Source organism: Bidens hawaiensis, unplaced genomic scaffold (genome assembly GCF_021521415.1).
Source record: "Bidens hawaiensis isolate Kalapana, Puna unplaced genomic scaffold, B.hawaiensis_p1.1 tig00015891_1, whole genome shotgun sequence".
NCBI lineage: Eukaryota > Viridiplantae > Streptophyta > Magnoliopsida > Asterales > Asteraceae > Bidens > Bidens hawaiensis.
In genome coordinates, this window is record NW_027492423.1 from 176161 (window position 1) to 193772 (window position 17612).

The 17612-nt window shown below is 40.5% G+C and overlaps 1 pseudogene across 1 annotated transcript in view; it reads right to left on the bottom strand.

Moving 5' to 3' along the window:
• The window catches only part of LOC143550001 (DNA repair protein RAD50-like), a 34556-nt pseudogene extending 16944 nt beyond the window's left edge, over positions 1–17612 (bottom strand). The window contains exons 1-4 of the transcript XR_013138245.1: positions 17023–17612; positions 16099–16185; positions 15654–15821; positions 15203–15378 (exon numbers count right to left, since the gene is read on the bottom strand). The product of XR_013138245.1 is annotated as a DNA repair protein RAD50-like (transcript). The remainder of the gene's footprint in view (positions 1–15202; positions 15379–15653; positions 15822–16098; positions 16186–17022) is intronic.

The following is a 17612-nucleotide window of genomic DNA, read 5'->3' on the forward strand; positions in this document are numbered from 1 at the left end:
AATTGCTACCGTTTGTGTCGTTGATTACCACCGAGTCGCCGTGTTAGTAGGATTCCGCACTCTAACACGTTGCCCCCGAGAATCGTTGGGAAACCGTCTCCCGATCGGTCCTAACAAAGTGGTATCAGAGCCTTTGGTTCTTGATTCTCGGTAGATTCGTGGTAAAAATTGCGTTTTTAGAGTCAAATTCGTTATTTTTACGTAAAATTTCCGGTAAAATCTTGGTTTTTGGTCTTGTGTTCATCGGTTTTGTGTCAAAAACAGTTAATATTGTCATATTTTGGTTTTTGATCAAAGGATTTCGTGTTAAAATTCGGGTTTTCGTCAAGAACGTTCTTCGCGTTCTTCGTGTTCTTCGAGTTTTTGGTTGTTTTGATCCGTTTTTGGGTTGGAATTAAGTTGTGTTTATGTTATAAGTTTAAAAATAGTCATAAAGTGGTCCTCGATCGTCAAGATTTCTTGTTTTTGTTTCAAAATCCGAATTTTCGTCAAAATCTTCTAATTTTGGAAAATCCAGATTTCCCGATCGAATCAGTCTATTTTTGGAACCCATTCGATCGAATAGCCCTCCTATTCGATCGAACAAGTTTAAACGTTGACCGAACCAGCTTTTCCCGCCTCAACATACGCTCCCTTCGTTCGATCGAATAAGTCCCAATCATTCGATCGAACCAGTACCCAACCGATCGACTTAGTCACCCATTTGATCAACCCATTCGATCAGTGTCAAATTCGATTGTCATAACCCATCCGATCGACTAAGTCAACATCAGAACCGAACCAAAACCCCATTCGATCGAACTAGTTCCCAATCGATCGAACAAGATACACAACCCGTTTCGTTCGAACCAGATACTTATCCGACCGAACCTAACACCCTATTCGATCGAAAAAGTTCCCATTCGATCGAATCAGCCTCATAACACCAGAACCTTAACCCAAACAGACATTCGATCGAGTCAGCTCACACCCGATCGAATAGACCACTCATCCGATCGAATACAACACATTCGATCAGCAGACTGTTTTTTCAACACTTAGCAAATTTTAAGTGTTTTTCAGTCTTCTCGGAGTTAAGCAAACATGTCTTCAAGTACAAGCACAACCAAGAGGATCCAGTCAATCCTCGAAAGTGACTCGGAATCGGGAAGCTATAACAAGCCTCCTAAGCTAATGGCGTTAAACGAGTTCAACACTTGGAAGACTAGATTCCAGATTCACATAACCGGTGTGAATCCTGGATTATGGGAAGCTGTTCAAACAGCTTGGGTTCATCCGACCAACGACGATGGTGAAGCTTTAAGCTATTTCAGGCTGTCTGATGAACAGAAGACAGCATTTGAAGCTGAAAAGAAGGCTTTCTCACTACTATCACAAGCCCTTTCCAGCGATTTGTTTCACCAGTTCAACCAATTCACTACAGCGTCAACACTATGGAACGCCTTGGTTGAAAGATGTGAAGGGTCGGATTCACTGAGAGATATTCACGCTAGGGAACTAAAGCGTGAATTCGATTTGTTTGGTCCGGAATCAGGAGAAGATATCGAGTCACTGCTGTCGAGATTTTATCATCTCATGTCTGAGCTCAAGGCCTACAACGTTAGAACTACTGGCACTGAGAAAGTGAGATGTCTAGCACAAGGTCTCCCACCCAGTTGGAGCACCTTTCTAACGGTGATGAGAAGTAGTCACCAACTCGAAACAATTCTTCTCTCTGATTTCATTAAAGAGATCAGACAAGAGGATGCTGAACTGAGAGCCTCCTCAAGAAAGCCAAGATCAACACCTGACAAATCGTTATACATGTCAAAATCTCCGTTGTCAGATGTAAATGATCATGCACTGATCAAGACTGCTTTCGTCTCCTCAGTGTCGAATTCAAAGGGGACTGAAACAAGATCGTCTGTTCCACCACCGTCAACTCCCGGTAATGCAAGTACAAACTCCGGAACCAAGCCCATGGAAAAAGCAACGTTAAATACAGAGGGCTTGGGAGCTGTAACTGTTGAGGTTGCCAAAGAACACATGGCAACTCTGGGTACGATTATAGAGTCATACAGTTTGATGGTAGCTGGAAAGTTGGGAAATAGTCATCTGGACAGCGATGACTACGAACAATTGGATGAAGACGACATGGAACGCATAGATATTATGTGGGCACTTGGCAGTGCGTTCCGAAGGGCCAAGAAATGGACAAAGAAAACCGGTCAGGCCCTCACTATCAACAACAAATCCAAGTTCGGCTTTGACAAAAACAAAGTCAAATGTTACAACTGTGGTGAACTTGGTCACTTCGCCAAGGAGTGTTCGAAGCCCAGACGGGAAGGTCATCAATACCCTTTCCGAACCACTTCTTCAACATCCACTCCTACGGCTGCTGCTGCAAATGTCAATCTTGAGAGACAACTGGTCCCTCAAAACCCAACAGCAACCAACAACATCAACAATGAAACTGCTCTTGCAGTTCAAGGAGATGAGGGTGAAACTTGGAACTTCAACATAAATATGGCTGATCTAGATGGAGACTCAGATTCTGGGTCTGTGGTTTCCTCGAAAAACGAAGCATATATAGTCGAGGAACCAGCTACTGAAGTTCAAGTAGTAGATGCAGAGGCTGAAGTGGTAGTTACGGAGATGAAAGAGGATCATGAGAACGAGTCAAACACTCCTCAAACATCTCAAAGTTCAACAATTCACAAGGAGACTGCTAAGGATGAAGAAGTCAAAGAAGCAGAAATTAAAGTAACTTCTCCATCGTTTTTGGGTAGAGCGGGGAAACTATGCTCCGCGTTCATGGCAGACACTTCATCAAATGCCAAGGTAAGTTCTAACCCATCATCTCCCAAACCAGAAAATGTTAAATGTTTAAAATGTGAATTGTATGAACAAGAAATTCAATCTCTAAAAGAGAGAATTGAAGATCTCGAGGCTTACAAACAAGCAGCCTCAAGATCTTTAATGGAACTGACTGACGCGCTTGCACAGAATAAGGCTTGGAAGCAGAAAGAGTCTGCTTTTAAAGAAAAGATTGATGGCCTTAAGCGTCAGAACAAGGAACTTGAAATATGTGTTCTTAATCAACAAGATTCTATCAATTTTCACATAAATAAGAATAATGTTTTGAAAAAAGAATTGGAAAACTTGAAAGCTGATTTTGAATCATTAAATTTCAAATTAAAAAGTTATTCAAATTCATCTTATTTATTAGAACACATTATTCCCGAGTTCCGAGGCAAAAAGGAAAAAGGAGTGGGATACAACAATGTCCCACCCCCGATCCTGAATCAATTTGCAAGCACACCAGGAGCTGTGCCGGATGATGAATCAAATGATTACATACCCAAGGACACAAACCAAACTTCTGTGTCTAAGGGTAAAGAAGTCATTGACCCGGCTCCTGTGTCCAAACAAAATGCTGTTGCCACAGACTTAGGTTCCACAACTAAGTCGGGCCCACCACCATCTAAGTCAAAGGCAACAACAACAAGAAATTCTCAGAAGAAAAAGTTTAATCCTAAATCTGAGAAAGTCTATGTGGAACATAGTACCCAGTTTGTAAAGGAGGGTAACGTTAATGAAAAACATATTTTCCCAAAACACCCTCCTAGACAAACTTCACCCCAAAATGTCAAATCCAGGGGGTACTATGATAACAGACAAAACCAGAGTTATTTCTCTCCACCAAGTCAAAGGGGGAGAAATTACTGTTTTTCATGTGGAGAGGTAGGGCATATAGCAAGATTTTGCTATAAGTACACGGATCCTAAGCAGTACATATCGACTCCGGATCCGAGGTATGTCAAGTCACCTTTTAGGAGGCGACCGACTATTGACATTCAAGGTCAAGAACGGTTTTACACACCACAGTCGGTTTCTCCTAGAAAACCTCAGCCAATCTCACCACACCAATCCTCAAACCCATCAGTTTCAAAGGTTTCCACTTCGACAAGTGAAACCCAGTCTTCAACCAGCTATCTCAAACATGTTGAGAAGAAGACTGACTTTTGGAAACCAAAGAAAACTAACACTGTTGATAACAACGTCAAATCTGAAAACAGTGTTAATGAGGGTAAATGGATTGAATTGTTCATTCGTGATGAAGATGGAAAACCCAAGACCTTAAGGGCTTGGGTTTCCAATGATATTTAAACCTTTTGTCTTTGTGTGCAGGTTGCTCTATATGATCCAAGATTCAACATGTGGATCATAGACTCAGGAGCTTCCAGGCACATGACTGGAAACATGAATCTTCTTTCAAATGTCAGACAAATAAAAGGAGGTGCAGTTTCCTTTGCAGGAAATCAAGGAGGTTTTATCACGGCCCAAGGAATTGTGTCTAATGGGCGAGTTTCGTTTGAGAAAGTTAATTTCATCAAAGAGTTGGAGAACAACTTGTTGTCCATAAGTCAAATCTGCGACAAAGGTTTCAAAGTAATGTTTGATGAACGAGACTGCCACATCTTGTCTAAGGACGTCAACTTTCCTGAAGACAAAGTTCTAATGTCAGCCGCACGTCAGAGTGATCTCTACATTCTGGATATGGCTAAGGCAGGGTCATCATCTCCAACTGCAACATGTTTTGTGTCCAAGGCATCCGAACGTGATACTGTCATTTGGCATAAACGGATGGGACACATAAACGTCAGGAACATGAACAAGCTGGTGCACAATAGAATGGTTGAGGGAGTCAATCTAAGAAGTTTTCATCTCCCTGATTCATGCGTTCAGTGTAAAGCCGGAAAACAACGAAAAAGGTCCCACAAGTCTAAGAGTTTCCACTCCATTGATATGCCGTTGGAACTTCTACATATGGATCTTTTTGGCCCAATCAGCGTCAAAAGTATTGCTGGGCACTCATACTGTCTAGTGGTCACTGATGAATATTCAAGATTCTCATGGGTGTTTTTCCTAAAAGCGAAGTCTGAAACTTTTGGGTGTATTGGTCTGCTAGTCACGACTCTTGAGTCGCAATACAAGCTGAAGGTTCGAAGAATTCGGTCAGATAACGGTACAGAGTTTAAGAACGCAAACGTTGATACTTACTGCAAAGAAAAAGGCATCGTTCAAGAATTCAGTGCTCCGTATGTTCCACAAATGAACGGGGTTGCTGAAAGGAAAAACCGTACGTTAATCGAGACAGCAAGAACCATGTTAGCTGACTCAGTGTTGCCAGTCACGTTTTGGAATGAGGCAATTGCCAACGCCTGTTTCACACTGAATCGGGTTGGCATTGTCAAGCGCCACGGCAAGACTAGTTTCGAGCTTCTTCAACGTCGAAGGCCTAACTTAGAGCACCTGGAACCATTTGGGGCTCTCTGCACGTTACTCAAAAGGCAAGTTGATAACAAGTTCGAGGAGAAGATTATTAAGGGTTACTTTCTGGGTTATAGCGTTCCTCTCAAAAGGGTCTACAACCGATCAACAAAATTGGTTGAAGAATGGTACCACGTCGATGTTCAACGCTACACAGAACCAGCCAAAGGGACAGGTGAAGACTGGTTGTTTGACTTTGACAAATGGGTCAAGTCATTCAATCTGAATGATGTTGCTATTCAAATGATGTATGAGGCGCAAAATGCACCTCCTGATGAATCACAGCAACGCTCATCTCATCCTGGTCCGTCAACGTCTTCTTCCACAGAGTCAACAGAACAAGTTCTTGAGTCATCTGATTCCGAATCTGAAGATGAAACACCAACAGACTTTGTACGACCGACACCGACACATGTTATTTCACAACCGTCCTCGTCAAATCAAGATGTGTCTATCACAGATCCGCCTCTAACGTCTACTTCAGAGGCAGCACCACAATTCGCTCCAGTTCCTGAGCTGAACACAAACAACATGGAACAAACCGCTCCAGTTCCTGAGCCGAACTTAACTAACTTGGAACAAAATGTTGTCGTTCCTGACAATCCGGTTGTTAGGACTGAACGTGATCATCCACAAGACAACATTATAGGGGACATTCAACAGGGTGTCAAAACTCGTCGACAGCTGAATTTTGGTCTCTACACAGAAATGATGGAGTCAGGATTAGTTGCTCTTAATGCCCATGAATGCTTCTTAGCACAAGAAGAACCACACAGCACCACCGATGCGCTGAAAGATCCCAACTGGGTCACAGCCATGCAAGAGGAATTATTGCAGTTTAAAAGACTTGGTGTGTGGAAGCTGGTGGATCTCCCCAAAGGTCAGAAGAAAATTGGCACTAAGTGGGTACTAAAATGTAAACGTGACGATCGTGGAGTGATTGTTCGCAACAAAGCCCGGCTGGTGGTCCAAGGGTTTAGGCAAATCGAAGGCCTAGACTACAATGAGGTATATGCTCCGGTTGCTCGTTTGGAGGCAATCCGGATGTTCTTGGCGTATGCATCTTTCAAGAAATTCAAAGTATATCAGATGGACGTCAAGAGTGCCTTTTTGTACGGTCACATCGAAGAGACCGTATATGTGGCACAACCTCCAGGTTTTGAAGACCCATATCACAAGGACAAAGCCTATCTGCTCAACAAGGCTTTGTACGGTCTTCACCAAGCCCCGAGAGCTTGGTATAAAGAACTATCCAAACACCTTCTGAACAACGGGTTTAGAAGGGGAACCATTGACTGCACGCTATTCACAAAAGAAAAAGAAGGAGATCTAATTATGGTACAAGTGTACGTGGACGACATCATCTTCGGGTCCACGAATAAAACACTTTGTAAGGAGTTCGAACAAGTGATGAAAGAAAAATTTGAAATGAGCTCCATGGGTGAGATGAAGTTCTTCTTAGGACTTCAAGTTGATCAAAAAGATTCCGGTATCTTCATTCACCAGACAAAATACGTCAATGACATCTTGAAACGGTTTGAGATGTTGAGTTCTTCTTCACAGGGAACTCCTTTAGAGGTTAATCACGGGATTAATCCTGACGAGAAGGGTGAATTGATCAATCCAACTCACTATAGAGGGATCATCGGATCTCTAATGTACCTGACTGCTTCTCGGCCAGACATAATGTTTGCTACGTGTCTCTGTGCACGTTATCAGTCAAAGCCGAAGGTCTCCCATCTGATTGCAGTCAAAAGAATTTTGCGTTATCTGAAGGGTACTCCAGATTGGGGTCTTTGGTATCCTTATGATGACAACTTTGATCTTCATGCGTATAGTGATTCGGATTATGGTGGTTGTAAACTCGATTACAAATCAACAACAGCAGGATGTCAGTTCTTTGGAAGTCGTTTAGTAACGTGGCAATGCAAAAAGCAGACGTCAGTCTCCACTTCAACAGCTGAGGCGGAATATATTGCGGCTGCCAGTTGCTGTTCTCAAGTTATTTGGATTCAGCAACAAATGCGTGACTACGGTATTGAATGCTCTACTACTCCCATATATATTGATAATTCTGCTGCAATTTCAATTACCAAAAATCCGGTTCATTTTAGCAAAACGAAGCACATCGAAATTCGATATCACTTCCTTCGTGACTGCTACGAAAAGAAGTTAATCGATGTGATAAAAATCCCCACTCAGGAACAACGCGCTGATCTCTTCACTAAAGCATTTGATAAACCACGGTTTTTATATTTACTAGAGATCAACGGCGTTAAACGTATATCAGATGATGTTCCTGAAGATATCATTTAAATTGTTTTCATTTTTCTTTTCTTAAAAATTTAAAAAAAAAATCCAAAAAGATTTTGTTTTTTATAAATTCTAGGGGGAGAAAAGGTTCAAGAAAAACCAAAAACAATATAAAATACAAAAACCCAAAAACATTAAAAAATTTTTTCAAAATTTTGAGAAGTTGATCTTGTTACAAGAAAGGTGATAGTACACAGACGCTATCATACTGAGACATCAAAAAGATTTGCTATTTCTGTACAGCTTATTTTCATTTTTCTTATATTAAATTTTTATACATCACTATCGCTTAAAATTATGTCGGTTACCTCAGTTTGATGGACACATTTTCGGATGTGTTTTGGTCCTTATTTCTACTAGTAGATTATGAGGATAGCCATTAACCAGATGACTGAAAGTGATCGGGGCGGGTTTTGATGGTTTTTATTCTTTCGCTGAAAAATAGTCGGTTATACTTAGTTAGAAGGACACATACTCGTATGTGGTCGGTCCAGTTGATCCATTGGATCTTCAGGATAGCCGTTTACCTGAAGACTTTGACTTGATCGGGGCGAAATAATTTAAACGTTTTTTTAAAGACATTCATTTATATTCAGAAAATGAGAAATTGATCCAACCTTGGAAAATGATAGATATACTGATTCTGTGTGCTTAACTAGTGAAGTTATTAGGCTTAAAAGGCTTTAGAACAGTCATTGTGTGTCATGGTAGCTTTTTATGGTGCGTAAAAGTAGATGTGATACAAACTAAATCTACTCGATTTTACGTGGAAACTCCTTAAGAGTTTTGTTTGTCTTCATATATATCTTTCCGAATGATAGGCAGAAAAGCGATTACCCAGTCATACACGAGCCCATAAGTGTTCTGATTCCCGTAAAGATAGTGCATGAAGAAACTGCAGTGATCCAGATTCGGGACTTGCAATTGTTTTACTACTCTGAAGTCTATGTAACATTCACAAAAAAAAAAAAAAAAAAAAAAAAAAAAAAAAAAAAAAATGATTCTTTATGAGTTATTGAAACATTCTAGAGTTAACAATGTCAAGACTTCTCAATCATGGAGTAAGAAAGAAAACGGGAAGCAGATGAAGACACTTACAACCTTAATCAGACACTATGGGTCAAAGTCAATTCGGGGTGACTTGGGGAAAGCCAAATACGCTTTGAGAATAGATAGGAGGCATCATAATCTCTGAGTTGTTATTCACTTAAATTTTGAGACATAATTGAACCTAACTCGTATCACAGAAACGATGAAAACCATTTTAAGTTATTTTCATGCTCATAACCTGTTTCTTTATGTCATAATACAGCTCAACACGGATCTATGTGACAGTCACTTAATTAGTATGATTCCTGTTCGGATCTTTCTCACAAAAAGAATATTCATTATGTCTTGTTCAACTTCGTATATTAAAAAAAAAAAAAAAAAAAAAAAATCTCAAAAAGTCTCAGTAGATAGTCATATACGTCTGTATGATTTCTTATTATAGATCCTTCTCAACCAAAAATAATGTGTTTTAAATTTTTGTACAGATGTTTATTTCAGTTTGAATATTATAAAAAGAAACAAGACAAAAATTCAAAAACATTTTTAATTTGAATTAATTTTTCTTTAATTTTATTCTGCTTTAATGTCGATGAGAAATCATTGTGACAGGTAGTCTGATCCCTGTCCCTCCCTGTAAATAAATAATTAAGATTTTATTTTTGGTTATTTTATTTTATTCTTAATGTTTGAAAGTCGATGAGAAATCATTGTGACAGGTAGTCTGATTCCTGTCTGTTCCTACTAAATGTTTATTCAGTGTGTAGGAATGAAAGAAAAACTCATGCAGGTTGCTAAACGTTTATCTGCGCAACCAAGTGTGTAATGAGAGAAGGAAGAAGTTGCAATAAAACCGAAGTTGGTTGGACCTGATATTTTCTGTGTGTTTACTAACGTTTTATGATCTTTATGTTCTACAGGAACTGAGCTCACAAAATCGGAAAATTTCTATGCTAACTAACCAAATGTCAAAAGTTTAAGTTTTCTTGCAGGTTCAAAAGCACCGTGATCGATGACGGGGAATAAGAAGTTTAAAAGTCAAATTTTTCTAAAACTTTTCCTCATTCGATCGAACATGTAGCCATTCGATCGAGTCAGTCAATCGAATGTGCCAAATCGATCGGATAAGTTTTTGTGAAAAATCAGTTTGAGGGAAGAAATCCATCCGATCGAATAGTGTGTCTCATTCGATCGGATGAGTCAAGCGAACAAGTTTATTCGATCGGACGAGTCAAAAATCTGTATAAATAGCAGAAGTCATTCGATCGGACATTTTCATCCGAAAAGAACTTGAAATTTCCCTCTCAAAATCGATCGTGCTAAAACCTCTTTTTGATCCGACCAGTTTATTCACTTTTTCGCGTAGATTTCAAAAATGTAAGTTTTATTGATTTTCGTCCGCGTTTCGATAGGTTTTCGGGCCGTTTTTGGTGTCGGAAACGGTCCCGACAATAAAACTGAGTTTTTTTTAGTTTTCGGGTCATGAGGGTCATTGGAAAACATGTAAACAACATCTTTCAATGTTTCGCACATGTTGATTGTGGTTAATCGGTCGAAAAACCGATTCGGGTCTCGTTGAAATCTGGGTTCTGGTTGAAGGAATCGAATGAGTCCATTCGATCGAACCAGTCTAAATCGATCGAATATATGTCTCACTCGATCGGATGATTAGTTCATTCGATCGAATCCTTTATAATTCGATCGAACCAGTCCAGAAGTTAAAAAAAAAAAAAAAAAAAAAAAAAAAAAAAAAAAAAAAATTTTTTTTTTTAACAAATTCAGTCTTTTAGATATCTGTCTGTTTTAACATGTCTATGTATACAGATTCAATGGCTGAAGCTGCACAGGTTATTGCTCCGTACAAAACGTCGATCAAACACAACATTGTGGCATTTTTAGATGAAAAATCAAGTCACGGCAAGGACTTTGCGCAGATGATTAAGTTTTTAAAGAGGTCAAGGATCTTCATTCCTATCTCAAGGATCGTTGAGCCGATAATGTCGGTTCAACAGGAGTTTTGGAGAAACGCCACGCACGACAAGTCCGTCGAGCCGTCGGTGATACGCTCCACAGTCCGAGGGCATCAAATTGTTGTTTCTGCCCAGATTCTTAGAGATGTCTGCGGGTTTGCAGATACAGACTCTGACCCGACCACATTACATCCTGCAGCAACGAGAGGATGTTTCGCACGCATGAAGTATGACGGCGATCTCAATGCCGGTCTGCTTCTCAAAGCAAATTTGTGCCCAGAATTCAAATATCTGGCGCACGTGGTGATGCACTGTCTGGGTCCTCAACGTACAAGTTTTGATAAGATAAGGGAGAGCATGCAATTCACCGTGGCAGCACTCGTGATGAACCGCCCCTTCAATTTCTCTCAAATGACATTCAGTCACATGGTGGAAAACATCACCATAAAACAAGGGGCGGGTGAGAAGTTTCTACGGTACCCGAGGTTTGTGCAGATGATAGTTGATGACCAGGCACCGGGGCTGTTGAAAGAGAATGACGGAGATGTGGTAAAGCTAGACCACATGAAGAATGAGACTTTGAACCGTCTCAAGTCGTACAAGGATCGTCCAACAAGGCCCCCACACAAACGTTGTTTTGGGCATGTGGCGAATCCGTTTTATCAGGCTCCACCAAAGAGGAAGTGGAGGAACACCTCAAGTGACTCAGATGTCGAGGACCTTCCGTATCAGAAAACCAGTGATGAATCAGACACTGAAGACGAAGTAGTCCCTGAGGACACCAGGACTGATGCAGAGAAGGAAGTTGATACCTACTTAAATGTTGAAGATTTGGAAACCGGTGAAGAAGTAGTGTTTGAGGAGCAGCCTGCTGATCAACCGACAGGTGAAGAAAGGCCGGCGAAGAGACAAAAGAGGAAGGTTACTCGAAAGTACAGGAATTTATTTCCCAGCCAACCTCGTCCCGCAATGTTACCATCAGTTGGGACCTCTTCTACTGCTCCTCCAGCACAACAAGCTCCTCCTCCAACACCTCAGTCCGCACCGCCACCTCCTCCTCAACCTCAACAGGAGATCTCCCTCCCTCCCAAGGTCGCTTCTGAAATTGCCGACCTGCACAAGGCGATGATGCAGATGTTCATGTTCAGGACACAGCAGGAAGAGCATAACAGAATCAGAGATGAACAAATGGCTCAACTTCAAGCTGACAACGACAGGTTGAAGATTGAGAACACTCAGCTCACTGCTACTGTTGCTGAACAGGGATCTGCTATCACAGAGCTCAAAGAGTCAAATCAAAGCCTGGTAGAGTCCAATAAAAGCCTTGTGGAGTCAAACAGAAACCTTGAAGCTAAGGTGACTGAGCTTAAAGGAGACGTTCTTCGTCTGGAAGGTCCAGCTAATGTTGATGTGGACACCGACGAGCTGAACTCAGATGATGATGAAGGTGAAGGTAACTGAGTGATTTTTGAGTGAATGTAGTGAGGATTTTAATGTTTAAATCTTGTAATCCTTATTTATATTCCATTTTCATATGTAATTGTTTTGTACTTAACGTTTATGATATTACATATGTTTATTTAAAAAAAAAAAAAATTTTTTTTTACTGTGTTGTGATTATTAATCAAGCAGGTGATGCTGATACATCAAATGTCCAACCGCTGCAGTCAAAAACAGCAGCGGAGTTTTTCACGTATCTCTTGGACAACCCAGATGAACAGCAAATCTTCTCAAGTGGAGACTTGGAAGAAGGTGAGATTTCGCACAACTTCACGGAAGAAGAGCTAGAGCAAATGTTCGAGTTTTCAAACGAAGAAACAGGCAAAGTTCTGGCCTTGCCTTCAACAGAATCCACATCTGCTGCAGCTGCTTCAACCGACTCACCATCACCGACGGCCGCTGATCCGACACAAGTCGATCCTCCTCACTTCGAAGATGTCGAAATAGAAGACTTGACAAGGGAAGAATATCCTGAATACTACACGTCGCAAACTGACGATATTCCCAACTCATCAAGCTTCTTTCAAAACGTAAACGAGGAGGAAGTGCAGAAGAAGGCTGACGAAAGGTCAAATGCTATGAAACAGCCGTCTGAAGCCGATCAAGCCGAATTTAAAGACAAAACAGAAGAATGCAAGAAAGCGTTCAATGCTATTCTTGAAAAGATCAGGTCTAAACGCCAAGCGAAACCGACCATTCCTCACACAAAGTCATATGATACTAAGGGTCGGAGAACCTCTGGAGAAATCCTAGCTTGGGCGTGTCTGAAAGACCTGAACTGCGTAGCTGTCAAAAGGGAAAAGGGGGTTGAGTACTATCAACGAATCACAGACTTGAAGACTCTTCCAACTTACGATCTTAATCGTCTTAATTACCTGGACATGCTATACGCAAGCTCATCTCCATTCGCATCGTACTATCAGAGTGTATTACGAAAGGAATACAACTCAAAATGGAGATTGATTACACCGCAAAGGCCAAAGCGTTATACAAGTAAAAAGGAGATCGATCCGATCACCAACAGGCCGAAAGTCATTTTGAAGTACATGCCACCACTTACAATGAAGAAGATTCCGCTACGAAAGATGAAGCAGGACTTCTACAAATCGTTCAGGCATTGGTACTACGACGGAAGACTACATGAAGCAGTTATAGTGCTCAACGACAATGGTAATTGGAGCACAATCCGCATTTTTGATCCTATGTGGCTCACCAACTTGTCAAGGGAGGATGTTTTTACTCTATACAAGACAGAAATTCTTTATGCCCCCGATGACATGGAGCAAGCGCTAAAGTACAGAAATGTCATTAGGATCTGTTTTGCCTATGACATACATGCAGGATCTAACTGGAAGGAACAACAGAAGAAATATACACAGGGAACCAGTGATTAATTGTTATATGTTTTGTTTATTTGGTTTCTTTGTAATTCAAAGTTTTATCTTCTGGTTGTAATTGTTTTTGGAGTGATTTTAATATACTTTGGAATATTGTGCTAGATTATGCTTTACTTTCATGTTTGATAATCTACTACAACTGTGCTTAAATGTTAATCTTATATTCCATTTGACAGCATCTCATGATATGTGGAACCTATGGTAAGTCTGACGGACTGCACCATTGGATCGTGAGATAACTCCATGAAGACAGGAGTTTGGTGGATGCAATGAGGGCACCACTAGCTTTGAGGACAGAGAGGGAGAGATAACTCCAAGGGGGAGTTGCAGTCGAGCAAGAAATCTCGATTGGTTAAAACATAAATAGAACTGGCTCCAAGGGGGAGTTTGTTAGGACATGAAATGTCATATATATGTCCCCAGTTCTATCAGGGTAGGTCGGCGTGAGACTAAAGATAGTGAAACCTAGTTAACGTATTGTAAATGTCAAACGAAAACTGGTTCGATCGAACAAAAGGTTGATTCGATCGAACCAGGCTCATTCGATCGAACAAAGCTTCACTCGATCGAATGAGAGACTCATCCGATCGAATGAGTCTTCGATATATAAACGTTACTTAGGGATTTTCAGAAAAAAGAGCACATATAACACACATACACAGCCGACCTGTTCCCCGGAAATCCTCTCTGCCCGTCAACCCCTTCGGTCCTTTCCTCCGCACCTGGTCGTCATATCATCCTAGGAATTGCTACCGTTTGTGTCGTTGATTACCACCGAGTCGCCGTGTTAGTAGGATTCCGCACTCTAACACGTTGCCCCCGAGAATCGTTGGGAAACCGTCTCCCGATCGGTCCTAACAAGTCTAATAACAGCTATGGCTTTTCTGTCAAGTACCTTCCACTCATCATCTTTCATACTTTCCGGTTTCCTCTCTTCTAGTGCTTCCATTAAGTCTTTCTGACATAGCAAATCCTCAATTTGCATTTTCCACCATCCAAAATCCTGACCATCAAACTTCTCAATCTTGATCTTTCCGTCCTCAGCCATTATCCAAACTGAGTTTTGATTACAGCAAACAACCAAACTACCCAAGGAATAAAAGGACTGGAAACTGATCAGAAAAAACGAACCAGCAGCTGCGGAACCCTAATCAGCGGTGGCGGAACTGTAGCAGCGGCGGCGGTACTGTAGCAGCGGCAGCGGTACTGTAGCAGCGGCGGTGGAACTGTAGCAGCGGAGCAGCGGCGGCGGCGGAACTGTGTGTATAATCGAGAACCAGGCTCTGATGCCAATTGTTAGGTTCGGAGATTGTTAGGTTCGGAGTCACACACAAACACGAATACAATAGTAAAACCGAAAGAATAAACGAAAGAGACACAAGGATTTAAGTGGTTCGGTCACGGTGTATGACCTACGTCCACTGTCGATAACTAGGGTTTTCTTATTATTGAGTGATACAAACTTACAAGTACAGGAGAGAATATATAGACTAGACAATTAGGGTTTAACCCTTTAACTAAACTGGGCCTGATTAGAGCTTTTGGGCTTGGCCAAAACTCAAACAGCTTAATCTCCTAATTCTGTCTATTCGTCTAAACCGGACCCGACCCATGATGGATCGGAGACCACAACATAACAATAAACAAAGATCAAGGGAGTACTTTGTAGCTGAGAAAATGTCATCAAATTTCTTTTTCAAAGTTGTAGAATCTTGTAGAGGCCAATTGGCTTCATCTTGGTGTACAAATATAACATTTTCAAGAATAGCTTTAGAGACACCCATTAGAGCAGGGATTTCACGGTCCATGTCAGCACACCGATAGCTAAGGCACACTTTCTGCATTTACAAAATTATTGAATGTTAGATTGAAATCATAATTACTAATCTATACAACCAGAACCACACAAATTCACTTATTTTATGAAGCTGGAGTACTTCAGTCTTACTGAAAACATTAATAAGAACTCATACAACTGCAGATAGATTCAGTCATGAGTGATGAGAAGCGGATACGTATATACAAATGTGTTTAAAACTATATGCCATTAAGATCAATTAAATGACACAGAAAGTTGTTTGTGCAAAGTATATTTCATGTTGGACTAACAAACCTCTCCAGTGTGAGGATTTATAGTCTGCAATACACTCTCAATTGCCTTGTATTCCATCTTGGAAGCCTTCTGAGTCAACTGGAATGATCTTATACACACCACATCTTTACCCGCTGCTGTCTGAAAACGCAGCTTTATCTGAGCCTTTGTTTCTGTTTCCCCTGCAACCTACACCACACATTCCATCCATTTAAAACATATAACCCTACAAGCCCAATACACATTTGAAGCCCCAATCGGCACAGCTTCTTCCTAATTTCTCTTTTCCGACAAACAAAAAATAACAAAGTTTTAAAAGAAAAACCATTTTATATTATTCCTTCGTAATGCTAGACACCTCACAAATCATCACAAACATTTGAAAATAAACTTAGAAAAAACCATAAAGAAATCCAGTTATAATCAATAGTGTGTGTATACAAAACACAATTAGATAGGAACAGACCTTGGGATCATGAATAAAACTCTGACCAGACCTAGCATTCGGTGGCAACTCACCAGTACAAGAGAGCTTCAAGCACTCAATAATAGTCTGTAAACCAAACCAAACCAAATCATAATAAGCTAAAAATGTAAAATCAACAAAGCACGATAATCATGATTCACATCACATTCGATAAACCCCAGCAAGTAAATAACCAAAACATTTTGCCTCGTGAAACTGAATAAAACAGTATAACATAATCGTATTAACAATAATCAAGAAAAACCTAAGCATAATAATCATGATTAGCATCACATTCCATAAAGGAAAACTGGATATATCAATCCCCACTTTTTGAGGTTGGCCGATAATAATCCCACCTTGGAAAACTGTCACCACCGGTCCCACCTTTCACACTGTTTATTTCCATTGGACCTCCGTTTAAAAAAAAACACTTAACTCCGTTAAGATTTCTCCGACTCTCAAACTGACGTCTTAGGGCTTTTGATCGGAAAGAGGAAACAAGTCAATTGATGTGAAACTTACCTAGAAACAGTGCTCCAAACGACTTAATTTTTGTTACTTCGAAGTTTAAACACCCAAATTAATGCACCGTTTCAAGGTAAGTTTTACATCATTTGACTCGTATCCTCCTTCCGATCAAAAGCCCTAAAACATCCGTTTGAAATTCGGAAAAAACGTAACAGAGTTAAGCGTTTTTTTAACTTATTTAACGGAGGTGGGACCGGTGACAGCATATTTCTCATTAATAATAATCCGATTCTCGTTCCATAAACCCTAGGAAGTAACTAACCAAAACACTTTGCATCATGAAACTGAATAGAAACAGTGTAATAACATCTTATAACCGTATGAATCAATAATAATCAGAGTAAACTTAAACTTAAACCTAAATAAGTAAACAGTAAGAAGAAAATGCATTACAGTTTTGCCGGCACCGTTAGCACCGACGATGAGCGTTAACGGCTTGTAGAAAGTGATGACGTTGCGGTTCTCCGGATCGAAGCTCCGGATACCTTTTATTAACATCTTATCTACCGTACTCATTTTCACAACCTTCCGTCCGTTTGGTTTACTTGTTTTGATTAGTTACGTACTGAAATAGACATACGATATGATGATGAGTGCTTAAATCGACCGTATGGGTTCGATTACGCCAGCGATGAGTGACGGTGGTTGAACGAGGGTTTCTGCAATATGGAAGAAGCGGGTTTTTACTGGTTGCTGGTGGTGGGTTTTATATATTATTATTATTATTATTTGGGCGGTGTTTGGTAGCGGGAAATGACACCAAATAGTTCGCTGGGCGTATTCGGGAAGCCTTGTCGGGTTTTCGGGTACTTTTAAAACACGGCATTAAATGATTCGACAGATAGAAACGGGAACTCGTGAAGAGAGAAAGGAGCGCGTTGGTTGGTTCATTTCTTGGGAATTGAATTGTGTAGATTGGAAATACTGTCGTAATTGAATCAAATACTTTTAGGTGAAATCGGATACAACTGAGATGGATTTGT